General features: G+C 37.2%; 1 pseudogene; it reads left to right on the top strand.

Annotated features, from left to right (window-relative positions):
• Positions 1-1,893: 1,893 nt before the first annotated feature.
• LOC136400721 (RNA-binding protein RO60 pseudogene) lies at positions 1,894-4,800 on the top strand (annotated as a pseudogene).
• Positions 4,801-17,195: the final 12,395 nt, after the last annotated feature.

The following is a 17,195-nucleotide window of genomic DNA, read 5'->3' as shown; positions in this document are numbered from 1 at the left end:
ACACAGATAAAAATTTCAATGAAGAATATTCATAGATTTCAGCAACCAGATGGGGAAGAAAAGGTGTATAGCATAAACTTGGAAAGAGCTAAGAATTTTAGACAATGAAGGGAAACTTAATGACCTAGAAGAGATACTGAATGAAAATGAAGACATTCCCAGCTTCCCATTATGAGATACAGTGGGTGTAGGAGGATGTGAAATCTCCTCTAGAGAGGAGATTTGATGACATATTAGAAGAGAGTCAGATTTTAACTAAGGCAAGATGATTAAAGAAATGTTCCAGAAAAATTTGAGAACAATAGGGAGCTTTTATATGCACAAGCCATCAGCATTGAAATAGAATTTGGAAGGAAAGGTTGTGGTGGGATCAATAGAAGAAATAAGGGTGTTTATAGGTCATTATGTGGATGAGATTTCAGGAAACAATGAACAATCAAAATCATCTAAATTCTAACAAACACTGCAGCCTTAACTACCATAAAACATGTGAAAAAAGAAAACTACATTGAAAATAAAAAGTGTAGAAAATAAAAATATAAATTTTTCTGTGATTAGATTTTTGGATTTTTGTTTTTTTTTTACTTTTTATTCCTTTTTGCCTTTCTATCTAGTCTGCAAATATCCTCAAACAAGTGATCAGAATGTGAATTTTCTTTTATTTTTTTCATAGCAGTTATTGAATATTTCTGGAAATATTATCTAGGTCCTTCTAGTAAAGAATAAATTTACCAAAGTAGTCATTGTTTATTTTAACCAGGCTACTCTTGAAGTAATAAGCCTTTCAGTGACTAAAGTAAATATATAATATAAAGGAAAAGTCAATGCAATTATTGAAGTCATTTTCCTGAATAACTAAAGCTATTTTTTTAATTATTTCTCCCCTTTCTCTCCTCCTACATACATTTTCAATATTGACTTAGAGAAATAAAATTTAAAATTTTATTGTGCTTGGTACAGGGAATGAGATATTGATATAATTGATTGAGATATTTTATTCCAAAATGAAATTATCTTTGATTACTCAAATAAGTTTATCAAACTTTTAACTCACTTGATTCATAAATATACACACACAAAATCTTTCTACATTATATGTCTCTCTTTCAAAAGATAAGGGTCATGCTAAAAAAAAAAAAAAAAACAACTAAAAAATTTGATAAATCCCAAGATAATTTCCAGTAGGCTGTTAAAGAAATGAATTACAGGCCCTGGCTGGTTGGCTCAGCGGTAGAGCATCGGCCTGGCGTGCAGGAGTCCCTGGTTCGATTCCCAGCCAGGGCACACAGGAACACAGGAGAGGCGCCCATTTGTTTTCCACCCCTCCCCCTCTCCTTCCTCTCTGTCTCTCTCTTCCCCTCCCGCAGCGAGGCTCCATTGGAGCAAAGATGGCCGGGGCTCTGGGGATGGCTCTGTGGCCTCTGCCTCAGGCGCTAGAGTGGCTCTGGACGCAACAGAGTGACGCCCTGGAGGGGCAGAGCATCGCCCCCTGGTGGGCGTGCCGGGTGGATCCTGGTCGGGCGCATGCGGGAGTCTGTCTGACTGACTCCCAGTTTCCAGCTTCGGAAAAATGAAAAAAAAAAAAAAAGAAATGAATTACATTAAACTGAAGCATGATTGTCAGACACATAAGAGACTGAATATTTCTAAAAATGAAAAAAAAAAAATCTTTTATGATGGAAACTAACAACCAAAAACATTTATGAGCAACATTTTCTTTCCAAGATTAATAAACTCCCTGTCTCACGCTTATATCCACCTCCCAATATTGTTAAGGATATTATTTTACTTTCTCACTGGAAAATAAAAAGAAAACAGGTTTCCTCCTTATGGGAGCGGAACCTGGAGGTCCCTGCGCTTTGGCCGCTCGGCAGGCCCTGTGCTGCGCGGGGCTGTCCTATGGGGGGCGCTGCGGGTCGAAAGGCCGGCCGCCGAGCACAGGTTTTCTAAAAGACAAAAATGGAGGACTCAGTAAACCAAATGCGACCACTGAATGAGAAGCAGATAGCCAACTCTCAAGACGGCTATGTGTGGCAAGTCACTGACTTGAATCGCCTACACCGGTTCTTATGTTTTGGCTCTGAAGGTGGGACTCACTGTATCAAAGAGCAGAAGTTGGGCCTCGAAAATGCCGAAGCATTGATTAGGCTGACTGAAGATGGCAGAGGGTGTGAAGTGATCCAGGAGATCAAGTCATTCAGCCGGGCGGGCAGAACCGCGCAGCAGGAGCCCATGCTCTTTGCACTGGCCGTTTGCTCCCAGTGTTCCGACATAAGCACCAAGCAAGCAGCATTTAAAGCTGTTGCTGAGGTTGGTCGCATTCCAGCACACCTCTTTACTTTCATCCAGTTTAAGAAGGATCTGAAGGAAAGCATGGTGTGGCCTGTGGGGGCGTGCCCTCCGGAAGGCTGTGGCAGACGGTTCCATGGGAAAGGCGGCCTGGCCCTTGCTCTGGCAGTTACGAAGTACGAACAAAGAAATGGCTGGTCTCACAAAGATCTTCTAAGATTGTCACATCTTAAACCCTCCAGTGAAGGACTTGCCATTGTGACCAAATACATTACCAAGGGCTGGAAGGAGATCCAGGAGCTGTAGAAAGAGAAGGCACTGTCCACGGAGAATGAGAAGTTACTGAGGTACCTGGAGGCTGTGGAGAAGGTTAAGCGCACGCGAGGTGAGCTGGAGGTCATTCACCTGATAGAGGAGCACAGGCTGGTTCGGGAGCACCTGCTGACAAACCCCCTGAAGTCCAGGGAGGTGTGGAAGGCTTTGTTACAGAAATGCCTCTTACTACATTGCTGAGAAATCTAGGAAAGATGACTGCTAATTGCATGCTTGAACCAGGGAATTCAGAAGTATCTTTAGTATGTGAAAAACTGTGCAATGATAAACTGTTAAAAATAGGCTCGTATACATACATTTCATGTTTTAGTTGCATTAGAAACTTATAAAACAGGTCACGGACTCAGAGGAAAACTGAAGTGGCGTCCTGATGAAGAAATTTTGAAAGCTTTGAATACTGCTTTTTACAAAACATTTAAGACAGTTGAGCAGACTGGGAAGCGTTTCCTGCTGGCTGTTGACGTCAGTGCTTCTATGAACCAGAGAGTGCTGGGCAGCATCCTCAACGCCAGAACCGTGGCCGCCACCATGTGCATGGTTGTCACACGAACAGAAAAAGATTCTTACGTAGTTGCTTTTTCACATGAAATGGTCCCATGTCCAGTAACCGCAGATATGACTTTACAGCAGGTTTTAATGGCTATGAATCAGATCCCAGCAGGTGGAACTGATTGCTCTCTTCCCATGCTCTGGGCTCAGAAGACAAACACAGCTGCTTATGTCTTCATCGTCTTCACCGACAACGAGACCTTCACGGGGAGTGTCCATCCGGCTGTCGCACTGAGGCAGTGTCGGAAGAAAATGGACATACCAGCTAAACTGATTATTTGTGGAATGACATCCAATGGCTTTACCATTGCAGACCCAGATGACAGAGGCATGTGTGGACATGTGTGGCTTTGACACAGGAGCTCTGGATGTGATTTGAAATTTCACACTAGATGTGACTTAAGTTAACCATACGCACCAGCATGATCCAAGCGGTCCGTTGCCGTCAGCGAGCGCCTAAAAATACGCAGCGACTTCCCAGCTACTCTTACCCAGTGAAAGCTGATGATATGAGGGCACAGCGTGTGTATCATGGAAAGTTCACCTTACCAAAAAAAAAAACAAAAAACAAAAAAAAACAGGAAGGAAAGAAAAATAAGATAAGCCCAAAGTTCTTTCTGTCTACTAAACTAGCTCCTGGGAAATAGCTTCAGAATACCCTGTAGCTCCCTTTAATAGAGAACTTCTTATTAGTAGACACTGTAAAATAGTTTTGCTTTGGTAAATGATCACATTTGTATTTAAAAGAAGTAAGAGCCAAATTTGTAAGTAGTTCCATATCATGTCACTTGAAAAGTGCGTCAGGTTTTCTTAGATGTTTACATTGGGAAAGGACAGCTTTGATGTGTCCTTACCCTGAAATGCACTGGACCGTGTAACTGTCATGGCACCTGAAACTCATTTGTAAACTTGTATACCAAGGGGACATGGCGAAAACCAAGACATTTGATTAAATCATGGATGAGTTTTACAGATTCCTTTAAGAGTTTTCCAGAGTCACATAAACAGCAGGTTTCTTATTCAGTAAAAAAGACAGTTTCTCGTGTTTTATTTACACTTGCAGCATTCTTACCATTACCCAGAAATACAATGGCAACCCGAGAAGGGAATTTTAAAGTGTGTGTCATCTGAGAAAGTCTTTTGGATTATTTGGTTTGTTCTTGTGTATTTTACTGCTGTGGTCAAGGGCATGACCTGAGAGTTTTTTCTGATTTATAACATAGCCACATGTAGTCATTATCTTTTCATACTCTTAAATGAAACAACATGAAATGCTTCAAGTATTTTTAACTCCCCTACTCATAATCTGAAAGTATGAAAAACTTTCAACTATAATCTGATTAGCTTTTTCCTTATTGTACAATAAATATTGTTCTAAGTACTTTTAACTATTTTGTTTAGCCAATTGTAAATGGATTTTAGTTGTTTCCTATTTGTAAACATGTTGATGGCCTATTTCTTTGTTCATTATTCATTGTGGCAAATCATTCTTTTTTAATAGAGTTAACGAGTAACGCAAGTTATGTGTTTCAGATGTGAGGCGCAGTGTGTAAGTAACACATTACCACTAACCAGTTGTAACAAAGTGCTTTTTTTCCTATTTGTGTATATTAAACTTCTTTTCATTAAAAAAAAAAAAACACAAGTTTCAGTGAAATTGGAAAATATAGTTATAGCTGTCAAAGAGTGGAAAGGACTGTCATTCCAATGAGGAGCTCCCCTATCCTGGAAATAGTAAAGTCCACATGACTACCTATTAGTTACCATATAGAATGAGGTGAATCTTCCATAAGTTGATAGACCAAGGTATCATTCACTACCCCTTTATTCCAAGGAATTTAAATTAGTAACATGACTACAGATGGATGGCCCTTCTGCTGGTTTTACTAGCCTGAAATACCAGTTTAACTGAATAATAGGTGACTGACACTTTCATGATTTAGTGTCAACATAAAACATGTCCAAAGTTCACCTCTTTCTGACTGAACTTTGAAGGCAACATGTTGAAGGTTTGGTACTTCTGGAATTCAAATAGCTTCAAATCAATGTCTATCTATTCATAGTCTCAACCAAGTCCAGTACTGCTGCTGGCTGCTAAAAAGAAGAAAAGGTTTCCATAAAGAGATTCCCATGTAACCCTGCCTCAGCAGCCATTGTGCTGTTTCTATGGAAACATTCACCAGACAGAGCATGCTGTACTTTGCAAGTGAATGAGAAGGTATGTTGCTTTCATCACCACATCTCCTAGAGTGCCTCCACATCTTGGAAAGAAAATTGGTGAGCACAATTCTTTATTCTGACAGATAAATTGTTCAGGAGAACGTAAGTTCTATTTAGAAATTATGTAATGCTGCTTATTTCTTTTTTCTCTCACTTAAATAAGTTCATCAGAATGACTCATAGAAGACTGAGAAAATAAGAAATGAAAATAACACATTTATAAAGTGCCTACTGTGCACTAGACACTTTGCATGCATTTACTTTTAAAATTTCCCCAGGGGGAAATAGAGACTTAAAATTTACACGATTTGCTTTAAGTAGCTTAGCATTCAAATTGTAAAGCCTAGACTAAAATTAGTTTATGTCTGATTGTAAAGTTCAGTGTGTGCTTCGAGCCCTTAGTAGAAATGAAGGGGTAAGCCAACAGACAGGGGGAGAGGGCAGGGGTCCAGGACCCAAAATGCTGAAAAAAGATCAGAATAGCTGCAGAGAGAAGTGGGGCAGTGGACTGAAAATGGGCTTGATAGCCAGTAATAATATCAGAGCTCTAAGAACTGGTTCAGTCTAGAGTTTATTAGTATTAAAGCTCAAAATTTTGTAGTGGGTATAGAATTCAGGCAGTTTGGTAACAGGAATCAATGTGAGATTTTAAAATGAATGTTATATGTATCTTTAGTCTTTTGCTGCTAAGCATCACTCACTCTGGGGAATAATAGAGGAATATCAGTTAAAATGTACCACTTTGGCCCTGGCCGGTGGCTAAGTGGATAGAGCATTGGCCCAGTGTATTGAGGTCCCTAGTTCAATTCCCAGTAAGGGCACACAGAAAAAGTGACCATCTGCTTCTTCTCCCTCCCTCTCTCCTTTCTCTCCTTCTTCTCCTCCCATAACCAGTGGCTCAATTGGTTTTAGCGTGGCCCCAGGTTCTGAGGATAGCTTCATTTGAGTACATTAGTCTCAGATGCTAAAAATAGCTTGATATTCCAGCCCCAGCCCCAGACGGGGTTACTGGTTGGATCCTGGTTTGGAAGCACGCAGCAGTCTGCTTATCTCCCCTCTGCTTCACTAAAAATAAAAAAGTACCATTTCACTAATAATATATTCATTTTTAGCAAACAAGCTTAGAGAAATTCTATTTAAATTGACATTTGTCCTCAGCATGAAGCCTAAGAGAAGCTTTTACACGCTATACCTGTGATGGCAAACCTATGACACACAGCACTGACACGCATAGCCATTTTTGATGACATGCAGCCACATACCAGAGAAGTATGGGGCCGCATGCCAAGAAGGACGTTTCATCCTTGGCTCCTGCACAGCCAGATAAAGTAGCCGAGGATAAAACATTTGCTGTAGTGTAGACACTCTGTGCCAGAGGTCTGTAGGCCAAAACAACAGAACTCGGGCACAGTGAGTCTAGTTCTAGGACTTCTGGTTAGGCTGCTAGGGGATGTTTGACCTCACTTCGGCCAGCAGAGCAGGGAGCAGCAGAATGCCACAGGGGGACGCATCTCTGGGGCCCTGTGATCACCATTACCAGCAACCACATAACCACAGCAACCATCATCTAATCTACTGTTCTGGGGTGTGGTGGATTTCTAACTGACCATCATTACTGAGATAAGTGAGGTGGAGGCTGGGAGAGGCGAGGGCCTGTGCTATGGGTGCCATTTCCCACCATTAGAAATAGTGGCAGCCACCTTAATTTACATAAGATGCAACTTGCAGAATTTCAAGACAGCATCTGGGCTCAGGTGCATTTGTTGACTTGAGGTCAAGGATTGAGTATCTGGAAAGATGTCGCTTGGAGAATCAAGAGGAGTGCCACTATGAACAGGAAATTTGGAATGCCTGGAACTGATTACCAGACACTTTTAGCACCCTGAAAAATATAGCAATGGCTTCACTCACAATTTTTCCCTCTATGTACTTTTGTGAGACCTTATTCTCAGCATTAAATAATATCAAAACCAACAAAAGAAACAGATTGACAGATGAAGTTAGTAGCGCTTGCTTGGGCTTGAAGTGTACAAAATACCAACCTTTAATTGAAGATTTAGCCAATGAAATTCAGCAACAAAAATGTCACTAAAAGTCACTAATTAGTTAAAGAATTTCCCCTCCCCCTCACTTATCTTAGTTCACGGCACCCCACACAAGTTAAATAATATCAAGACCAACAAAAGAAACCAACTGATAGATAAACAAAGAAGTCACTAAGCAGGTAAGTTAAATAATTAGTTTTTAGTTTATTAAATACAGTTCTATATTACAATTATACAATTTTGCTATTTAAACTATAAATATCATGAAATTATGGGGTTTTTTTTTCTCAAAGTGACACACCACCGAGTTATGCTCGGTTTTTTGGCGAATTTTGACACACCAAGCTCAAAAGATTGCCCATCGCTGCTATACCAAATCTGTATATTGCTGGCACCATGCTCAATTTTTTTTTATAGTAAAATGTGCTGATTGGGTAATTCAGACCAGCTATTCCTTGTTTTAGTTGCCACTTTGAGAATTGTACAAAAGTGATTTATCACACTGCATTCTTGCCGTTTCTGAGGTTCTTATAGGCAGTCAATCTGTCACACAGTACTACAGCCTTATTTACTAGACTTATCTTGTTATGCTGGACTGCTGATGATGCCCACTGGAAGGAGAGCTCTGGGCCTCTTCTGCGCTTTCTTCAATTCACTTCACAGGATCTTCTTCAGGGCAAGTCTCAGCACACTGTTTGGGACAATGATTAGGTCATAATTACTACCACTGCCTCAGGTTTCTAGGTTTAAAAAGCAGAAAACTTGCTTCTAACATCTGTGTATATTCTTTCTTTGTATATGAGAGTTTGTCCTCTACTTCCATTCCTGTCCTCTCTTCTCAGCAAATTTTTGAACACCCCTTCTCCTTTATCACATATTTACATTAGCGATTCAGCTATCTTTCTAGGTAGATTGTAAATTCCTTGAGGCTAAGGACTTGGTCTCATTCACATTTCTATTCCCAGTATCTATCTGTGTGCACAATATGCCACATATTTTCTTTAATTATTTGTGAATTAAGTGACAGCAACCATGTTATTGGGTTTTCCATTGCCACTGGATTCACATACACAACTCCAATCCTTTTTCCACATGACAATATTTGATATATATAATCTTAAAATGTTTCCCATTACTAATCTTTTGATTTTTGGTCCTTAGATTTCCATTTTTTTTTACAACAAAGCTTTGAGTTTGTTCATGATATTGATGGTCTTGTTTTCAGTATTCTTCTAAAAGTGTGTCACCCTCATGAAAAGACATTGTAGGGATACAGGTGACACCAGTCATATTCTTCTTCCCATAAATGTGTTCAAATCTACTTTTATTTTATGAGGAGCCATTTCTCACAGGCAGGTGGAAAAGTTGAAAATCTTGATGAGTAGTGACCTATTTTTTTTTGCTTTGTCTCTATTGAACAATTTTCCTCAGGATTTCAAATTTCTTCTTTCTTAAGATATCTTCATTTTTTTAGTACCTGTATCCTCATTTTATGACAATTTTCAGTTTCTTATTTTTAACAAGACCTTCTCATTTTGAAATGCTGATATGCATACATTTTGTCAAGTCTAGATAATGCCTCTTACTAGTTCATTCCTCTTCTCCGGGTCAGACTACACAAGGCAAGCAAGGCAGTAAGCAATTGTCATTTAAGAAGTAAACCTCAAACTAATCAGCTTTACATTTCAGGTTTTCTATCATCTTTTCCTAATGTATTTCTCTAGCTTATATCTAAATATCTCACCCCTCATGTGCTCCACACCATGGCCCAAAGTGCTTTTTCTGTTCTTCCAAACATGTATACTTCTACCCATTTCATATCCTCATAATCATTCTCTCTACAGCAAATCTAAATATGCTTGATAAAATCCTAAACCTCGATTTGTTTGTTAACTTTTGCCTACTGCCACTTTTTGGTGTCTCCAAAAGACACCAAATGTGTGTGTGTGTGTGTGTGTGTGTGTGTGTGTACATTATTTCTGGATAACAAAATCTTATTTTTTTTTATTCTGCAAATCTGTGTTAGTTTTCTAATATTGCATCACAAAATGCCCTAATTGTAGCAACTTAAACAAAAAACATTTATAATCTACAGTTTCTGTGGGTCAGGACTCAGCATGGCTTGTTTGAGTCCTTCGCTCAGGATCTCACAAGGGTCCATTTTAAGTGTCTGTAAGAGATGAGTCATTTTGAAGTTCGATTATGTAAGTACCAGCTTCCAAGGTCATACTGTTTACAGAGTTTAGTTTATCAAGAGCTGCTGGATTAGAAGAAGCTTCCCCAGTTTTCTGTGGGCCACGTGGGCCCTTCCAACATAGCCTCTTGTTTATCAAAGAGTATAGGCCAAGAAAAGAGTAGCAAAAAGTGTGGTAGCAAGAGTCAATATCTTTCATAACCTAATTGTGGCAGTGACAATTCTTTATCTTTCCTAGACAAAGAAATAGAATTAAATACCAGGAGATGGTTATCATCAAAGACACATCTTAGAGGTCAGCCTCCCACAGAACCTTGGATAGAATCTTGTACCTGGTTAACGTAGTAGTGTTAAATATATTTTATAAATTGAATTGATATACTTTTCCACACAAACTTATTAGTGCATAATAATTTAAAGTGTGAAACTTTCAAGATTGTTTGTATTTTTTAAAAATGATCTTTATAAATAGCAAAGCTTTCAAGTATAAAGATGAGAGGTCACACACTTGTTTTATATTAATTTTATCTCATTCTTGTTTCTATCCATTTATTTCTAACTATAGCTAAATTTCTGTATCATTTTGCCCTTGCTAATTCCTAACCATTTTTATCCTTGCTGTAAAGTAAGAGAATAGTAGGAGTCTGTGTGTATCCTTTCTTGACCTATATTTGTTGCTGTTATCAGTTTTGATTACTCCTTAACCAGTTCAATTTTTACTGCCTTATTTACCTTAATGAATATTGTTAATATGGTATTAAAAATCAAATTAAATTGAAACTCAGTGATAATAACAATATAGTATAGCACTTTCTCATTAAGGTTTCTCACACTAATATGAACTCTTGCATCTTTCAATGTACATACCAGTGCCTCCTATGCTAACTTAAAATAGAACTTGTTATAGGCATTATTAGATGTTTGGTTGTTCTGTATCTGTATATCCTTAAAGTCATAAAATGATGCCCAAGTTGTAGTGACTTACTTGGATTTTTCATGCCCAATTGCTCACATTCATATTACTAAGCCACTTAACCTCTATTCTAAGGTTGATTTTTATTCCATTCCAAGTTCTTTTTTTTTTTAATTTTTTTTTAATTTTTATTTTATTTATTCATTTTAGAGAGGAGAGAGAGAGAGACAGGGGGAGGAGCTGGAAACATCAACTCCCATATGTGCCTTGACCAGGCAAGCCCAGGGTTTTGAATTGGCGACCTCAGCATTTCCAGGTCAACACTTTATCCACTGCGCCACCACAGGTCAGGCCCCATTCCAAATTCTTAAGCTCAAGAGAGTATTTAAGGAAGATTCTAATGACTTGTATGGTGTAAACTTAAGGAGTTAGTATTAAATCTTATAGCTTAGTATCTAAGTCCATATACTGAGTGGATTTTGTTATGATTTTTAAGTTTGCAGCAGTCTTTTTGTTCTACTGTTCTCTCTTATACAGAGAATTCTTGCATTGTACTTAGTCATTTGAGTTTGCACCCAATAAATCTCTACCTTGAACAGTCATTTGAACTTCTACTCTCTAAACTAGACTCTCGCAATGGCTGGATTTCTTCCACTGAATTCCAGTGTCTCTGTGACCATGTTTCTACCATCAATTTCCCATTCACTTTAACATGTCCTTTTTACTGGAAAATTACCATATTTCCTTGGCTAGACTGATATTCCATATATAGCAATACATTTGTATCTTTGATGATTTATTGATTCATAACTTGGGAAGTGTCAAGTTCAATTATCTTCGCATATATTTTTTTCCTTCAAAGCAATAAAACATGTTTATTTTTAATTTCAGGTCTCTGATTTTAAGATATGCCTTAATTTCAAGTTCTACATTTTCATTTCAGCTGTTGCTTATTCAAGCTTTGGCAGTCAACAATGAAAGCGAGATCTCTGAGACTCAGCCCTTTGTCCTAAGACAATGAGAACCCAGCCAAGCATTATATTGAGAAATTTCCTTCCAGTAGTGGGGTGGAATCAGGTCTTTAGCATAATGAAACCTAGTTTACAGACTGTCTGTGATTGACTAAACCCTCAGACAGTATATTTCTTCCTTAGGAATTGTGTTCTGTGTCACATAGTGATGAATTAAAATTTGTTTTATTTTTATATTTGTCTAAGTCCATGTTTCAGTGACTGCTGACATTGGTTTAGTGACTTGAGGAAAATGCAACTGAAGTCTGAGTTTCTTGAAATTTTTTTTGTCATTGTGCCAAGAGAGTTGTTCCTGTTTAGTCATCACAGGAAGAAGAAAACTAGATTGCAGAAGTGTTGCCCAATATCCATGCTTCTGTTTATTCTTTTTTTTTTTAAAGAGAACTCTGATTTTATTGCACCCAACTTAAAAATAAACAGAAAAGTAAACAAATAATTAAGCAATTAAAAATAAACAAACAAAAATCTCATTTATCAATATATTATTTTCTAGATTATCATAGGTGGATTTCTGATGTAACACAATTTTATCTGTGAGACAAATGCAGAAGTCGCAGAGTATTAATGTGGAAAATATTTGAGAACAAGTGCTGATTCAATTAACTCATGTTATTTTACTGTTTTCCTTTCTTTCTTTCTGCCAGAATTACTGATAAAAATTTGAATTGCAGCCCTATGGGATACTCAGCTGCTATATCCTGATGTTTAAATGTACTGGTTGTTTATGCCCAGAAACCATTTTGATTGGCCATGTATCTGGATTTTTCCCAACTCTGTGCCATATTGGTAGTTGTGAATATTGAATACCACTGCTGGTTTCTGCCACATCTCATGAATGTAACAACCAAAAGAAGTCCCATTAGAACTGCAGTCATGTCAGCTCTTACGCTCTTGCCCCAGCGCACCAATCCTGCTTTGTTTACTTTCCAAATAGTCTGTTATCTGATTAAGATGAACCTCTTGTCTTGTTTAAGTCTGTGGTGTTTGCAGTTTCCCTTACATACGGCTGAGTGCAAATGCTGACTAATAGAGATAATTAGTTGGAAGTTGACTTGTAGTCTCTTTACACACTCTTTTTAGGTATATATAATTTGTTTAAAATACCTCTTGTCTGGGGTGTTTGCATTCAAAATATTCTCTGAATTTAATGTCTGACCCTGAATCTAAGCCTAGCCAGCTACATAACCCTAATCCCACTGTCATTTTGTGTGTGTGTGTGCGTGCGTGCGTGTGTGTGTGTGTGTGTGTGTGTGTGTGTGACAGAGACAGAGAGAGGGACAGACAGACAGGAAGGGAGAGAAATGAGAAACATCAATTCTTTGTTGCGGCTCCTTAGTTGTTCATTGGTTGCTTTCTCATATGTGCCTTGATGGGGGGAGGGGGCTACAGGAGAGCAAGTGACCCCTCGCTCAAGTCAGTGACCTTGGGCTCTTAATCTGGTGAACTTTGTTCAAACCAGATGAGCCCGTGCTCAATCTGGTGATCTCGGGGTTTCGAACCTGGGTCTTCTGTGTCCCAGTCTGACACTCTTATCTACTGCGCCACTGCCTGGTAAGGTCTTACTGTCAAATTCTTGAGAAATGTTCCCACTGATCTCTAGATTTTTACATAAATCTCTTGTAGTCACAGCGGTTTCCTTCATCAAGGTAAATATTTGACTTTGCCGTTTTTCTGATGTCTTTTTTTTTCTCCTCTCTGCTCTGAAGCTCCTTCCGTTACATGTCTACCACTTCCTGGTTTAGTGACTTTGGACAACTAAAAGTCAATTATATCTTAGTAGTATTCTCACTGAACACCTGGTTTATGTAATTTTCAGGTTTCATCCATAGTTAGTGCACCTCGAGACAGGAAGCATAGCTTTTCATTCACAAATAATGCTCTTTTAAATATTTTGTTTCTATCCTGGTAGTACAACAAATATTCTGTTTCATTGTTTTGATGTAGCATGGTACTTTTTATTATTATTTTTTTATTTAAAAAAGGAAGAAATAGAAACCTAGATAACTTGTTGAAGACTTTTCTTTTTTTTAATCTTTTTTTTTTTCTTTAGACAATTAAATTTAACAGGGTGATATTGGTCAATCAGAGTACATAAATTTAGAGAAAACATCTCCACATCCTTTGGACAGTGGATTATGTTGTATACCTGTCACCCAAAGTCAAATCATCTTCTGTCACCCTATATTTTATTTCTCTATAAGCCCCTCCCCTTGCTCCCATTCCCCTCCTTCTCTACCCTTCCCTTCCCCCTGGTAACCAGTGCACATCTGTCTATGTCCATGAGTCTCAATTTTGTGTCCCACATAAGTAGGAAATAGTAGAGTTCTTAGCTTTCTCTTATTTACTTATTTCACTCAATATAATGTTACAAGGTCCATCCATGTTGTTGTAAAAGATACTATGTCACCATTTCTTAGGGCTGAGTAGTATTCCATAGTATATATGTACCACTTCTTCTTTATCCAATCCTCTATTGAAGGGTATTTTGACTGTTTCCATGTTTTGGCCACCGTGAACAATGCTGCGATGAACATAGGGTTGCATGTGCCTTTATGTACTTATGTTTTCAAGTTTTGCCAGTATATACCCAGTAGAGGGATTGCTGGGTCATATGGTAGTTCTATTCTTTTTTTTTTTTTTTTTTTTTTGGTAGTTCTCTTCTTAATTTTTTGAGGAACCACCATACTTTCTTCCATAATGGTTGCACTAATTTACATTCCCTCCAACAGTGAATGAAAGTTCCTTTTTCTCCACAGCCTCTCCAGCACTTGTTATTACCTGTTTTGTTGATAGTAGCTAATCTAACAGGTGTGAGGTGGTATCTCATTGTAGTTTTGATTTGCATTTCTTGAATAGTTAGTGATGATGAGCATTTTTTCATATATCTGTTGGCCATTTGTATTTCTTCTTGGGAGAAGTATCTGTTCATGTCCTCTTTCCATTTTTTTATGGGACTGTTTGTTTGTTGCTGAGTTTTGTGAGTTCTTTATATATTTTGGATATTAGTCCCTTATCTGAAAATTAGTCCCTTGTTTGAAAATATCACCTCCCATTTAGTTGGTTGCCTCTTTGTTTTGTTGACAGTTTCTTTTGCTGTGCAAAAGCTTCTTAGTCTGATGAGTCCCATTCATTTATCTTTGCCTTTACTTCCCTTGCCTTTGGAGTCAAATACTTATAAAATGTTCTTTATGGCCAAGGTCCATGAGTTTAGTACCTATGTTTTCTTCTATGTAATTTATTGTTTCAGATCTTATATTTAGTTCTTTCATCGATTTTGAATTAATTTTTGTGCAAGGAAGTAAACTGTAGTCAAGTTTCATTATTTTGCACATGGCTTTCCAATGATCCCAGCACCATTTATTGAAGAGGCTTTCTTTTCTCCATGTGTGTTTTTGGCTCCTTTCTCAAAGATGATTTGACCATATATATGTTGTTTTATTTCTGGGCTCTCTATTCTGTTCCATTGGTCTGTGTGTCTATTTTTCTGCCAGTACCCTGCTGTTTTGATTATCGTGGCTCTGTAGTATAGTTTGAAGTCAGGTATTATAATGCCTCCAGCTTTGTTTATTTTCCCTTAGGATTACTTTGGTTATTCAAGGTTTTTTATGGTTCCATATAAACCTGATGATTTTTTGTACCATTTCTTCAAAAAATGACATTAGAAATTTGATGGGAATTGCATTAAATTTGTATATTGCTTTGGGTAGTATGCCATTTTAAATATAATTATTCCTATCCATTAACAAGGAATATTTTTTCATTTCATTGTGTCTTTTTCAATTTCCTTTAATAACGCTTTGTAGTTTTCATTTATATTCTTTGTTATGTTTATTCCAGGTATTTTATTTTTTGTTGTTGTTGCTACTATAAAAGGGATTATTTTTTTTTAATTTTTTAAACTTTTTTTTTAATTTTTAATTTATTCATTTTAGAAAGGAAAGAGAGAGGGAGAGGATAGAGAGACAGAGAGAGAGAAGGGGGAGGAGCAGGACGCATCAACTTCCATATGTGCCCTGACCAGGCAAGCCCAGGGTTTCGAACCGGCGACCTCAGCATTTCCAGGTCGACGCTTTATCCACTGCACCACCACAGGTCAGGCCGGGATTATTTTTTTAGTTATTTTTCTGAAATTTTATTGTTGGCATATAAGAAAGCAATAGACTTCTATATATTAATTTTGTGTCCTGTGACATTACTGTATTGGTTTATTGTTTCTAATAGCTTTTCTGTGGAGTCTATAGGATTTTTTATATACAGGATCATGTCATCTGCAAAAAGTGAAACCTTTACTTCTTCTTCCCAATATAAATGCATTTTATTTCTTTCTCCTTTCTAATTGCTCTGGCTAGAACTTTCAGACCTATGTTAAATAAGAGTAGAGAGAGTGGGCAGCCTTGTCTTGTTTCTGATTTTAGAGGAAAAGTTTTCAGTTTTTTTACCATTTAGTATGATGTTAGCTGATGGTTTGTCGTAAGTGGCCTTTATTATGTTGAATTATTTTTCTTCTATATCCATTTTGCTGAGTATTTTAAACATAAAAGGATGTTTTTTTTATCGAATGCCTTTTCTGCATCCATTGATAGGATCATACGATTTTTGTTCTTTGTTTTGTTGATATTGTGTATTACATTAATCATCTTACATATGTTGAACCATCCTGTATTTCTAGGATGAATCCCACTTGAAGAAGAATTGCTTCTTCTTCACTTTTTTGGAAGGCTTTGAGAAGGATAGAAACCAATTCTTCTTTGACTGTTTGGTAGAATTCACTAATATATTCATCTGACCCAAGATTTTTATTTAGAGGGAGGTTTTTATAGTTGTTTCTATTTTCTCCCTCCTTATCTGTCTATTTAAGCTTTCTACTTCTTCATGATTCAGTCTAGGAAAATTGTATTGTTCTAGGAGTTTATCCATTTCTTCTAGATTGTTGAATTTGGTGGCATATAATTTTTCATACTATTCTGCTATAATTCTTTGTATATCTATGATATCTGTGGTATTCTCCTCTTTTGTTTTGGATTTCATTTATATGAGTCTTTTCTCTTTTTTCCTTAGTGAGTCTTGTCAGGGGTTTGTCAATTTTATTGATCTTTTCAAAGAACCAGCTCTTTGTTGTATTATATTTTTCTGCATTTTTCTGTTCTCTGTTTCATTTATTTCTGCTCTAATTTTTATTATTTCCTTTCTTCTGCTGGTTTTGTGTTGCTTTTGTTCTTCTTTCTCTAGTTCCTTAAGATGTGATGTTAGGTTGTTTACTGGGCTCTCTCTTGCATATATATATATATATATAAAATGATATGAACTTCCCTCTTATTACTGCTTTTGCTGCATCCCAGAGATACTGATGATATGTCGTATTGTCATTTTTATTTTTCTGTATATATCTTCTGATCTCCTCTTTTATTTCTTCTTTGACTCATTCAGTTTTTAGAGTATGTTGTTTAATTTCCACATTTTTGTTGGTGTGTTTACTTCTTTTTTACAGTTGAATTCTAGTTTCAAAGCCTTATGGTCAGAGAATATGCTTGGTATAATTTCAATCTTTCTGAATTTGTTGGTGTTGTTTCTGTGGCCCAGGATATGATCTATTCTTGAGAATGTTCCATGTACACTGAAGA

Source organism: Saccopteryx leptura, chromosome 3 (genome assembly GCF_036850995.1).
Source record: "Saccopteryx leptura isolate mSacLep1 chromosome 3, mSacLep1_pri_phased_curated, whole genome shotgun sequence".
In the NCBI taxonomy this organism is placed as follows: Eukaryota; Metazoa; Chordata; class Mammalia; order Chiroptera; family Emballonuridae; genus Saccopteryx; species Saccopteryx leptura.
Note: the sequence above shows the minus strand (reverse complement) of the source record. Positions and strands in the feature narration are given on the sequence as shown.